Source organism: Cuculus canorus, chromosome 3 (genome assembly GCF_017976375.1).
Source record: "Cuculus canorus isolate bCucCan1 chromosome 3, bCucCan1.pri, whole genome shotgun sequence".
In the NCBI taxonomy this organism is placed as follows: Eukaryota; Metazoa; Chordata; class Aves; order Cuculiformes; family Cuculidae; genus Cuculus; species Cuculus canorus.
This window is the reverse complement of record NC_071403.1, coordinates 61,391,420-61,405,284: the sequence shown is the minus strand read 5'-3', so window position 1 is coordinate 61,405,284 and position 13,865 is coordinate 61,391,420.

The following is a 13,865-nucleotide window of genomic DNA, read 5'->3' as shown; positions in this document are numbered from 1 at the left end:
AGCTACAAGAGTTTCAAAACTCCTCTCCAGGGTTCCTTTGACACTTTTCTGCACACATCTTAATTTCCTGTAACAGTCCTAATCCACTTCACATATATACCCGTGGGACCTTTGTTATCAACCTCAACTGGAAAAAGGATTGTTTCCCTCCCTCATTATAATTGTTCTTAACTGGCATAGTTCTTGTCTGCCTCCATCACAGGGGACATTAACATAATAAGCCAGAAAAAGCGATCTCTGCCCATTCCCCTCGAAGGTTTCCCCTTAGTATGGGGATGGAGCATGTTGGTCGGCATAGCTCCCTGCCTGCTCTGGGAGCATCGAGACCTGGGGCATCTCTCACCAGAGTCTAAAACACACTACACCCCCCCTCCCCCACCAGGTCTGGGAGAGTGATATGGGTGACAGGCTGGAAACTCCCCCTGACTGCTGTTCTTTAATTGCCTGTTCCTGAAGCAGCCTCTGGGTGAAACTGTGACAGTAGCTTGATACGCGAGTGGCCTTCACAGGCTTCCTGCAGAGCCAATGGGGGAAGAGAGATGCTGAATTGCCCTTGGAGCTTGCCTTTCTCCTTTGTCTTCCCAAAGCAGGCGCTGGAGCTAGAGTGAGCTGTCAATATGATCGGCATGCTCCCTGCTGCAGTGGCACGACAGAGCATGCTGCAGTCTCATCTTCCTCTCCAGCACTGGGAATACCAAAATTTCAGGCCAGGGCTCAAGTGAAGGGACATGAAATGGATTTGGTGGAGAAAATTAAAGGATGACAGAGATCTGAGTGCTTGCTCTAGGAGCAAGTTTCAGGTCCTAAAAGGAAGATCCTGGGTTAGTTGTGGTACCCGAAAACCCCACAAGAGCTTTAGGTAGCTAAACCTGATGTATGTAGGACCAGAGGCAGGTGCAGTGCATGCTTGTACCAGTCTTGATCTGGCCACTGGAAGGTGTTTTAGATGATGGTGTCTTCCAGGGAAAAGCAACCCCTTTCCTCCCGAACTGTAGAAGAGGAGGAGGATGTTGGTTCTTCTGTGGCCATACTCTTATGTTTGCATTGCCTTGAGCTAGCCCTTGCACAAGACATTTGAAATGAGGTGGCAGGGCAAGGAAACAGTCCTTCTGTCCTGTACAGCCTGCTGCCATGAGCCAGCTAAAACCACTTCTGTTAGAGTAACAGTCCGAATGTCCAGGTCACACCCAGTATATCCACACATGGTGCTTAGCATAGACACCATGATACTCTCAGCTAAGTCTGTGGGAGACCTGTAGTTAAAATCTGATTAGTGTTACAGACCTCATTGCCTGACAACTGCCCTGTATGCTTTGCTGTGCCCATATAGACTAAACAGGATGCTGGAGGAAGAGATAAGAATAATAACTTTCTGTTCTGAGCAGCATAGAGTCTTCAATCCCAATAGATAAAAAGCATCAAACTTCAGTCTGGATAAAGGAGGACTTGGTGATGTGCTTTTGGAGAAAGAAAAAATAATCAGAAAATTAGATTAGAGAAGTACTGGTAGTTCTGTACATGTCCAGAATGCAGAGTTGCTGAGACCCATAAAGATCTGTAATTACATTTGTATGGGTTATACTAATCCATGAGTTTATAACCCATGGGACCTGGCTACGTTGGGCTAGAGAAACACAGAATTATCAGACATTGCTTTGTGATGTGCTGGTATATATCTTGTGGCTTTTCTTCCCAGTTCTGGTAGGATCTTTTTAGTAAGATGCTGCTGCCCCCTAACAGTTTGGGTTCTGGTTCATAGTGACAATTTTTCTCTGTCATTTTAGGAGTGTAGGAGGCAGGAAAACCTTGCCACCCTTTTAACTTGCCTTAAGCGACAGCATAATCAGGGATTTGCTTAAATGTAATTCAGGAATTTACTTACATGTTGTTATTTTCTTACTGTGGTGTTAGTGAAGAAAATGCAAGCAATCTTATAATCATAGATCACAATTTACATTGCTCACCTTTGAGAATAAACTCATTCCAACTTCATCTGTTTGACTTCTAATGTTTCTCACTCTCTGGCTTAATGCTGTAATTTCAGGGTCTCAGTCCCCACAGGGGATAGCTCAGCTTAGTCTGCTTGCTGGCATTTCATCATTTAAATCTTAGCTCTCCCTCTTATGTCTGGCAATTGCTTGGATATCCCTGACAGCACCCTTTCAACAATGTTTTATCTGACATAATTTACTAATGCCTCTGCTGGGATGACAGAGGGAACACTTTTTCATATGCTCATCCAAGCCTTTTAAAACTACAGGGCCTTTTGAGGAACGTGACTACTTAAATATTCGCTTGCAACCCATACTCAAAGAAGGCTGTGACCAAATTGGAACACCTTACATATTATTATATAGGACCGAAAGATAAATTTAAATATCATCAACCTCAAGGGATGAGTGTAGGTTAATATACCTGAACATTCAACTAAGCTGTCAAACATCCTCCATACCCCCTGAAACTGAGGATGCTGGAGAGGTTTGTGATGTGAACATCTAACACCTGTAGTATTGAACACTTCATACTTAACTAGGGAACAGCAGTGAGATAACATCAGCTCAATACCTGACTGGACTGTGTTTTGTGTTACAGGGTTTGCGTTACTAATGTAGGCCGAAGCTGGCCTGTGGAATTGACATTCCTATGAGTTCTGCAACCATAATTTTTTGGACTCTAGGTTTATTAAATGTAGGTTTTTTTAATGATGAAAAAAAAACAGTCAAGGCAGATGAGTTGTGCTGTGGAGTAGTCCACCCTACAGAGTCTTTTGGAAATGTTCCATGTTTGTAGGAATCCATGTTATCCATAGATAAAACATAAAATGCACCTTCCATCTACTAGGGGTAGGAAAACTGGAATACAGCCATGGTGGAGCAGCGGGTCTCACAAGTGCCATTTGGGAAATGTTGGAATGACAGTAAATGAATTTGTGATGCACAGTTCAGTGTGCTTGTGAACTGCTAACCTGATATGGCTGCTTTCTGGCACAGAAAGCACTTTAAAAAAAGTGCTTCATTACGTGATGCAGCCATCTGCTATGAGATGGAGATATCTTCATGGTGGTTAATGGGATTTCTTCTCAGCAAGCTTCATATGTTCCTCTGGAAATGTGGGTGGGCCCTCAGTACCTTCCCCAGGCTCCCCAAAGGTCCTTTGTCAGGAGCTGATCCAGAGCATGGACAGTCTTTGGCCCAGGCACTAGCTGTTGTTGATTACCGCTAATTTAACCGGTGCTGGGATACAGTACTGCTGGTGACGGGTATGGGAGGAGGGGAGAGACAGCTCTACCCACAGTGGTTCACACAACAGACATCCAGAACAAATGTGCAGACAAACAACCATGCCCTCCTTGGCTTAGCAGAACCATGGCTGGACCTTTCTAGTGTTTAATGACCTCCCAACAGCCCAACTTCCTAACTCAGTGTATGTGGGCTGACAGGTGTTAGAGTGGATACCAGTTTGTTGGTTTTGGATTGCTACAAAGGTAGCAAAATATTCTCTGTCCTCACACATAGAAGCACCTTCCCAAAATAAAATATTCCCTCCCTCTCAGTCACATGATGTATTGCACCAGGCAGAAGCTTAGGTGATACTGACACTATCCACTACTGCCCAGAGAGTTAAGAGAAGTACTAAAACGGCATTAAGAAATCTGAAAGCTAGAAATTGAGAGGAGGGTAATATGGCCTTGAGGGTGGGAATGGGGATGACAGCCAGGAGAAACATCACGTTCATGCAGAGCTTTTGATATTTAAAACTTGGTACCATTTACAGAGTAAACTGATATCTGTGGTTCACAACAACATGTGAAATGCTGTTTAGCCAGTACTCCTGGGGATGAGCATCCTGCTCCCTGGGTCAGTTGGGCTCGATAGAGCTGTTACGCCTTGCCTGCATACTATTTGGCACCACAACCTGTGATACGGCTACTGAGTCAAAACAGGATCATAGGCTCTGTTTGTCTCACAGAGCTACTTTAAAACTGGTTAAGCCTTACTTGACACAGTTAGGGACATGCCAGAGCCCTGATATAAAACATATCTGATGTGTTAGTGTGATCTGGCTCAATAAGATGTCTGGGATGCAGTGGTCAAGTGATTTCTGAGTCAGATAAGAACTTTCTCTTGGTCCTTCCATGTCCCCTTGCCTCTCCTGGCACAGAGCACCCTCTTACCTTGTGCACAGCAGCTCTTCAGCATTGTGGAGCCATGGAAACAGGGCAGCTGCAGTGCAGCAGTCAGTATAGCCACCCAATGTGTGCCCAGCTGCTGGATGCAGCTTTCCTGGCGCAAGAACCACAGCACGAATAATATTGCTGCTAACTGCAGCTGTGTGAGAAGATGGTGGTTGAACTCCTTACCTTACTCGTCTGTCCTCCACAAAAGTTTTTTTTTGTTCTTTTTTTGTTTCTTTAATTATTATTACTAATCCACATAATGCAAGGAATGGAACATATACCACCTCCTGCACTGTCTTTCTGTGAACATAATGATGTTGGTGACTCCTGTGGTGGACTAGTATGGGCAGACATTACATGTGAATATGTTACCACCTCTGCTATGAGGTCAATCATATCAGGTTCAGCAAGGTGAAGTGTCGGGTTCTGCACCTGGGCCACAACAACCCCATGCAATGCTTCAGGCTTGGAGAAGAGTGGCTAGAAAGCTGCCTGGCAGAGAAGGACCTGGGGGTGTTGGTTGATAGCCAGCTGAATATGAGCCAGCAGTGTGCCCAGGCCAATGACATCCTGGCTTGTATCAATAATGTGGCCAGTAAGACTAGGGAAGTGATCACCCCCCTGTACTTGGTGCTGGTGAGGCCACATCTCAAATACTGTGTTCAGTTTTGGGCCCCTCACTACAAGAAAGACAGTGAGTGCTGGACCAGGTCCTGTCCAAAGAAGGGCAGTGAAGCTGGTGAGGGGTCTGGAGCACAAGTCTTATGAGGAACAGCTGAGGGAACTGGTGCTATTTAGTCTGGAGTAGAGGAGGCCAAGTGGAGACCATATCACTCTCTACATCTACCTGAAAGGAAGTTGTGGTGAGGTGTGTATTGGTCTCTTTCCCCAAGAAACAAGAGAAAAAACAAGAGGAAATGACCTCAAGTTGTGCCAGGGGAGGTTTAAATTAGATATTAGGAAATCTTACTTCGCTGAAAGTGTTGTCAAGCATTGGAAGAGGCTGCCGAGGGAAGCGGTGGAGTTCCCATCCCTGGAAGTATTTAAAAGATGTGTAGATGTGGCACTTAGGGACATGGTTTAGTGATGGAGTTGGCAGTGCTACGCTAATAGTTGGACTTGGTGATCTTATGTCCTTTTCTAATCCAAATTATTCTACAATAGGGCTGCTGAGAATATAGGTCTGTACCCCTTTGTGGCTGTCAATACTTAGAGGGATGTCTAAAGACAGATCCCAGCTTGGAAAAATAAATATTTTGTTCTTCCCAAATGATCTTTAGAATTGCTGACTTAGATTTTATTCCCTTATTGTGGCTAAAAATGAAGATTACATCTTTCCTTTTCCTTTTTAAAACAGTTGTGCAAAATGGCTCCTGCACCCTTTACAGAAGGAATTTTGTTCCAGCTGGAGAGAAAATGTTCACAGCGTTTTTTCAAGATGAGAGGTGAAATAAAAATATAAATCTAAGCAAGGTGATACTTTTGCTTAGCAAATCCAATGATGGCTTTGAAGTGCATAATGGGCACTGAGGTCTTACAAGCCCTTATATAGAGGGACCCATGAAATAAGCTATGCTAAATTGTGCCCTTTGAAGGGACCTGCCTTGCATCTCCTGCCTCACAGGATGAAAAGTGTCAGATTTGTGTGTAATTTGTAGAAATTCTGCAGTGTATGGCCTGACTGTTTTCTGTTTATTTCAAGAACAGCAAATTCCTATTGCCCTCTGGAAAGCTTCTCATCTGTCTCCGAGCTGCAGAATCCAGGCTTCTATTTTAGTTCTACAATGCCTGCCTGCTGGTGCAAAGTTTCAGTGACAAGTGTCATCACCCTTATTATTTTATGAGTAAGAAAGATATGAAATGAGAGGACTGTCTTCTACCACTTTCAAAGGGGAGAGACACACAAGAAGTCCAAGCAAAGTTCAGGTGCTGTAGGTATGCAGTTGTGGATGTCTGAGCTCTTTATCTTCTTGCCACTTAAGCTTTCCTTAGGCAGGTCAGCTGTTACTTCAAAAGGAGCAGTAAATTGTTCTTTCTACTTAAATCTTATGTTTGGGTCAGTGCTGCTTGTAAAGATGCAATTCAGAAACTAAATGCTCTTACTGGCTGCCATTAGAAGCATCCTCTGCGTGTATCTGTCTAATCTCAGGTTTCCTGAACATTTAAAGAACAGAATTTGGGATCCATGTTAGTGGCATGCCTCTTGCCTCAGTTTTTCTCCTAGTATCACTTTGTGACTCTCCTTGGAGAACTCTGTGTGATCCTGCACACTGTAATGCTCCCTCCAGCAAAACCTGTTAAAGGATTACTTTGACTTGTGATTAAAAGTGGCAGGGAACACTTGTCAGGTTTGAGGCTCAACAAAGCAGTGCAATTTGCTTTCTGGGCTTTTTCTTTGCCTCTTACTTATGTTTAAAAGCTGTCAGATTGCCTACCAGGCTTGGAAGGAGGGTGGGTTTTGCTTCAAGACTCGATGTTTGGCCTGGAAGAAGGTGGGGTGGGAATGTACGTATTGAGGTGCTGACAAAGCTTTAACCTCAACAGCCGTTTATATAAATTCTTATACCATATACCCTGCTAGATAGGCTGAATATCTGGAAGGAGAAACTCTGAAGGGTCTCCAGGGGATGTCAGCAGGTGGAAAGAGCAGCTGAAAATCAGCATCAGGCTCTTGTAGGCTCTCAGGGAGTGGCTGAGCCTATGGGAAGTGGACATGCGTGCTGGGCTTGCCTATGTGAGTGATGCCTGAGAAAACTCAGTTCAGGTCCCTTCCAGCTTGAAATCTGCTCCAGAGCAATGTTGTTGTTCCACGTGAGCTGCGGTAAAACTTGCTGAGTCATTGTTTTACCACAAATAGCATGGGGGAAGTGATTCCACCTCTTGGTGAGATTATTCTGGCACTGTGACCTCTTGGCCAATGGCTGGGAGTTGAAGTACTGGCATTTGGCTTTGCACTTGAAGGTCCTGCTGTGGTAACTTGTTTGCTCTGGGTGAGAATTAAGCTTCATTCAGTGACACAGTGCGAGAGTGTATGATTTAAACAAGATTGTATGACTCAAATCTTGTCACCAAGTTGTAAGAAGACTTCGACTTCTAAGGGCTGCTGAATTTTGCAGTTTGTGTAGTCACACAGAGTCTGTCTTTTCCTACGGCACATGCTTCATGGGGGATGTCTTGTGGGCCTCATTCTTCATCATCAGCCTAGGAGTTACACAAATCCCTGCCTAAGTATAGACGATCATGACACTTTTCTCTCAAACCTCCTTGAAGCACTGGAGGCATTTTCAAAATCAAACTGTTCTCCCAAGTCTGAAGAGATGTAGATCCAAAAAAAAAAAAAAGGGCCCAATGACACCAGAATAGTCAGGTTCACAGTGTAGCCTTGCAGAGAGGCTTCGAACAGAGTGTCCAGGAGACCCCAGTGCCAAGAATAAGGAGGCCCACGGATTTCATCCTACCATTAATGAAGCAAGACTGACTAGAAAGCTCGGCATGGACAGCCTTGCCATCCAGCATGCAATATTTTTATAGTAAGGACATCGGTATAATTTACCAAGGACTTGGATTTACATCCTCGGTCACTGATGTGCTTAGAAGCCTTGAGGGACAGGGACCTTTGTCCTTTCATTTCCCTTTAGTGAGAATAGCACAGAGCAGCACTACTAAATATTTGAGATAGGCAACTCCAGGCCATCAATTAAGAGAGGTTTCTCTCTCCTGTTTCTCTGAAGTCCTTCACAACTAATAACTAAGCTACACAGTAATCACACAGGATTGATATATTACCTCTAGCTGAGCCTTGGTACAGTGAAGTGCAGAAAGCCTGTGATCACACAGCTGAGCTTTAACAGGACCAGAAGGAGAACGAGACTATCCTTGACTCTTTGAATTTGTTTTTGTTTTATCTCCAGGCCAGATGACTTTGCTTTGCTGTTGCAAAGATGGGAAAGTATTGCTTTCACATTCACAAAGATGTGAATGTATTGCTGTGGCTGATAAGCCCCTGTGAGAGCCTGAGCTTGGTAGCTTAGGCCTTGTGGTGCTGACAGGATCACACAGCTCTTCCTCTACCAGGGGAACCACCAAGGTAAGGTGAGGCCATGCCTGCCTAAAATGTACCTCCTGGCTCCCACTTCACCTGGTAGAACTAAACTTTCTTGCCTAACTGGTGGTGTTTTGTCTGTGCTTTTGCAGTTATAGCCAGAAGATTTGTAGACACTTTGGGCAGGTTGTTGGAGGCAAATGGATCTGCTCTGTGCCTGGCTATAGCCTCAACCTCTGAAGAGGCAAATATGTGCGAGACTACTGAAAACAGCTTTTTCTGAGCTGACCTCCAGGAATCTTTAATCCCTGACAGGCATGCCTGCCTCCCCTGAGCATCAGGCTCTCAGCAGACTTCAAACCAAAGGAGTCAAGGTGAAGCATCTGGGCTCTCTTTATTCCCTTGGAGCAAACGTGTGTGTGAGGAGACATGTGCATACCCACACACACGTGTGCAGAGTGCAGGGCTAAGGACTGCCACAACCACCCGTGCCTTCGAGTTGAGGTGCCAGCCCACAGCAGAGGCAGAGGGCTGTGCAGGGAGATCAAAGAGGAGAGCTGAAATGAAAGCATTCCCCGCTAGCAGCCGGTGGATGAATTTGAGCAAAATTTTTTCACCTTTCTTTCAAATCTCTGCACTGTTTAGGAGATGCATATACCATGTGTTAAAGGGATGAATGTGGACCATGTGTGTCTGCTGGAGCTTTTACCCAAGGGGCAGGCTGACAAGAGGGAAGGATAAGCACTCTGGGCACTCCTGAGCATAAGGCATTAGCTGACTTTGCTTGGTTATCTGTAGAGGACCGTCTGTACACAGGAGTTGGTGTTATTTTCTAATACAGATTCAGCTCTAGAGCTAAATACTACCTCCCGTAATAAACAATCCATTGACAGTTTTAGAGGCAAAACTTGAAAATTACCAGTATCTTTTGCAAAAGATAAGCAGGATCTGTTACCAATTTATAGGGAAAGTGAATAAAGAAATCCTTGAGTGATTGTTCCCCTGACCTCAATATATCTTCTGGGAAGAACTTTCTAAAACATGAGGACTACAACCACAGAAAAGGAGACATTATCCAGGCCTGATGATTTATTTATCTTTCAGGAAACAACATTGGTGCTTAATTTTTTTCCCCACTACAGAAGATCTTCTTTATTTTAATGGGATTATTAGGCATTGACATTTAGGCAGAACAAATCAATATTACATTTCCAATTCAGGATAATAAAAAACACACATATTAAGAAGGGAAATAAAGTTGGTGATGCCTTACTGTTCCCATGATATAACCAAGGAGTGGTACTGTGCTGAAAGAGCTGCTATGTGTTGCTGCCTTCTGTTCAGGATGCTAGGGAGAAGTTTTGCCAAGAGTCAGGGATTTGGTACAGCTGTAGCACATATTCATTCAATGAATTAGGAGCACTTGGTGGGAAGACGTAGAAATGTTTCCTGTCAAGATTAATGGAGAGAGACTGGCTTTACTTGCTACAGCTTATTATAGTAAATTAGCAATGACAAATCACGTGTGGCTGTGAGAGGCAGGGTGCTCTTTTCCCATTTTCCTTCTCATTTAATAAAAGCAAGCAGCAAGCAGCTGATCAAACAACAGCACCATGAACCAAGACAAGTGGTGCCTGATGGCTATGGTATTGGTTGGGTTTTTTTGGGTTTTCCTCTTTTGTGGAGGATATTGTGCAGAGATGCAAAGGGTTGTGCTGTCTCTTAGGCCTCAGCTGCCCAGCCACTAGCTCTGATGCCAGCATCACCCATTCTGCCTGATGCTGAACTATGAAATGTGACCCCCAACCCGTTTTAAAGTGACTGCTTGGGAGGGAGAAAATTTGGCTTGGTAACCTAGGCTCCTGTCTAGTCAGGCTCTGAACCATTTTGTAATAGAATCAGTCTTGGCATCCCAGAAAAGGTTTACAATAAGCCCTTCCTTGACTTTTGGTTTCACTTGCCCTTTTCAGCTAAGGGCAAGATCAGAGAGTAGGTAAATAGACTTTTCCAGCTTGCAGATGCCCAGCTGCCCTGTTCTCCAACTTCACTTCTGCAGCTGAACAACACTTTATGAAAGCACCTCTTCTTTCTGTGCCCTTTTATTGGATTTTTTTTATTTTAAACTATTAAATGCCTGTATTTAAGGTAAAGCACTGTGACTGTTCCTCGGTGCCATATGTATTATGTAGGCTGTATGAAACTGCATTGTGGTGTTTTTTGAATCAAGTGCATTACATCTGGGATGCAGGAGGGCTTTCTTCACAATTTATGGGGGGAAAAAAATGATCCCAAGCTTGCTTTAATTTTGAGAGACAGTTTCTTGCTCCAATAGTCAATTATTGCTCCCAGCTAGAAATCACTTATCTTTCTGTTGTTCAAGATTCTGCTAGATCTAACAGCCAGTAGTCATTGGAAGTCTTTCCCCATGTAAAGGACACAAGTGGGTCACCTTTTGGTCTTCAGTTGACTAAGTTATTTGTACTAAGCTCTGTAGGCCCTCTGTTGTAAGGAAGTTAGTTTCTCCTAATCTCCAACCATTCTGGTACCTCTTTTCCTGGAATCTTGTCTGCACCTGCTTTGTGGGTTCGGCAGAGTTGGCAGCATGCATAAAGCCTTGTCAGTGCCATGTGCAGATGGTAATGCCATGCTTCTGCTCTTCAGCATTGCCCATCTAATTTGGGGAAATAGCCTGGTCAACCAGTCACCTTATGCTCCAGGAACTCATGTTATTGAAAGTAAAGGAGTATCTTGTGATCCAAGCTTATGAGACAATAGCTAAGAACAAATATGTTTCATTGCTTGACGGTACCATATTTGAACCAGGAGATATTAAACAGTCCTGATCCTTTTAAATCTCAGGTCAAGGAAGATTCATGAGGAACATTCTGAAAATACACTTTAATGCAAAAACAACAGGAAAGGAAAACTTTAAAGTTTCTGGAAGAGCACAGCAGTTGTAAGATGGATGTATCCCTGCTGCCCCTCCCACCTCCCAGGGTGTGGAAGAGTTTTTGCCCTAGTATCTCTAACCCAATCCCTGCGACACTGATTCCCACACAGTCCCAGAGAAGCTCCTGTATGCAGAGCTTGTAAGATCCAGTCTTGCATGGGGCTGCTTCTACAGGGAAGCCTGAGAGTAGGTTCAAAGCTCTGGGTTTTGGGAGTGAGCTGATACACTCGTAGTCTTGAGCCTACTAGGGAAGATTACCTCGGGGTGGGGCTTCCTTTGGTGTTCCACAGTCTCATTGCCAGAAAACTAGTATATTTGAGAGCTTATTTTCTTCCTCTTGTAAATTGGGTTGTCACTGTGGAAAGGTTTCTTAATTTTCCATTTCTCCAGTGAGATCTATCATCTGTCTCCTAGCTGTAACTCTGTTTATTTTAATATTCTATTTCTCCACTTAGTATTCCTGTAAGGCAGCTTATTGCTACAAACTATTTGTTCATCTTTGCAGGTGATTATAAGAACAAATAGCTTAGTGATGTATTGACTTTGTGTGTGCCTTTGACAATACCCCAACACCCATTTTCCTAAGGCTGTTCTTGCAGACAATAAAACAAGGAGAGAGTGACTGAAGGCCATGCACGTGAAAAAGTCAGACATTTCCTCACTCACTCAACCCCAGATGCTCTTTTCCCAAGCCTCATATTCAAGCCTTCATTAGAAATTTGAGAGAAATGCTTTACTGTGGCTGCTGGCTTGGCTGCTTTTCAAGTTCAGAAAGAATCTCCTATATATAGAGGCCCTTTTTTTCTTTTTATTTCTTTTAATATCACTCCAGAAACTTGTATTATCCACTTTCAACAGTGCAGAAAAACATTCACGTGTGCCTAATATTTTAGAGCTTCTTTGTAGCATATGTTAATCTCAGACTAAAGAAATCTCTTGGCCCCAGTCTCATTTTTTTTAATAGGATAGCAAACTAAGAGGATACATCAGGATTATTCTAATCTCACCCTGGAGCACTCTCTAGCACTACTGCCTGTCTGGGACCCATTGTTGCACTGCTTTCATCAGTGCTCTAGAAAGGATCTCCTTATCTTGATCTAAGGAGTAATGATAGCAAAAGCAAAAGCCTGAGCTGTCATGCTTTAGAAAGAATGGATTAGCTAATTGATTGTGAAAAGAAATATTAGGCTGGAGCAAAACACCCTTTGAGGTGGTGTCCCTTCCTTGCTTTCTTCTTTGGTCCCTTGAGGATATGTTTGTACACTAGGAATACGTGCTAAACACAACCAACTACTCCTCCAAAGCACATGCAATGGGCTGCTCAAGGTGAGCATCTTCCTTGTCTTGCAGCTCTCCGTTGTTGTGGTAGATGATCCTGCACACAAAGCCTATATGGGTCTTTATGTACTCTTCAAACTTTTGAGGCCTGGGGTCTTAGACAGAACACAGGAAGAAAAAGGGCTTATTTCTGATGGGATTCATGTTTGCAGGTGATGGGAGAGCAGTCCACCTGGAGCTGACAAAGTCCTAGCAAGCATGTGTGAAACTGGTCCTTGGGACACTAGTCACTCTCCCACCTCTTATCATTTCATCACGGCAATGACGGTGTATAAAAGCATGCCTCTGACATCAGATATTGCCATATCAGCTGTTGTGTCATAATGTCCCTTCCCATGACCTTTCTTCATGGGTGAGGAAAGGGCTTTCCTCCCTTGGGTGAGGAACTGAGGGAGGAAGTCAGGATTCAGTCACACAGCAAGACTGGCTGAGCCAAGCCAGGACTCAATTGCAGGTTTTACTTAAGTGTATTGCTTGCTGCCTGACATTTCTTTCCCTTTTACACTGAGAAAAAGATACATTTTGCCATGAGACTCTAGCCTTCAATGCATCTTTAGACCATTTCCAGAAGGCACCACAGAATTTTCCAAGCAGAGGAATCACTGCTGTTGAAAGCAAAATAATAGTCAAACACATGGTTTCTCCTTTCCTCTCCTCCCTCCCTAGGATGAAATTTCTAAAATCATAGGATGGTTTAGGTTGGAACACACCTTAAATACCATCTAATTCCAACCTCCCTACCATGGCAGGGACACCTCCCACTAGACCAGGCTTCTCAAGGCCCCATCCAACCTGGCCTTGAACATCTCCATGGAGGGAGCATCTACAACTTCCCTAGGCAACCTGTGCCAGTGCCTCACCATCCTCATTGTGAAGAATTTCTTCCTGATGTCTAATCTAAATCTTCCCCCTTGCTATACAAAGACATTCCTCTTTGTTCTATCACTACGTGTCCTTGTAAAAAGTCCCTCCCCAGCTTTACTGTAGCCCCTTTAGGTACTGAAAGGTCGCTATAAGGTCTCCTCCGAGCCTTCTCTTCTCCAGGCTGAACAAGCCCAACTCAGCCTGTCCTTGTATGGAAAGTGCTCCAGCCCTCTGACCATCTTCGTAGCCCTCCTCTGGGCCCATTCCAACAGTTCCATATCCTTCTTATGTTGAGGATTCCAGAACTGGACACAGTACTCGAAGTAGAGGGGGAGAATCACTTCCCTCAACCTGCTGGCCACATTTCCTTTGATGCAGACCAGGATACTGTTGCCTTCTGGGCTGTGAGTGCAAATTGCCAACTCATGTCAAGCTTCTCAACAATCAGCACCCCCAAGTTCTTGTCTGCAGGACTGCTCTCAAATCATGTTGTC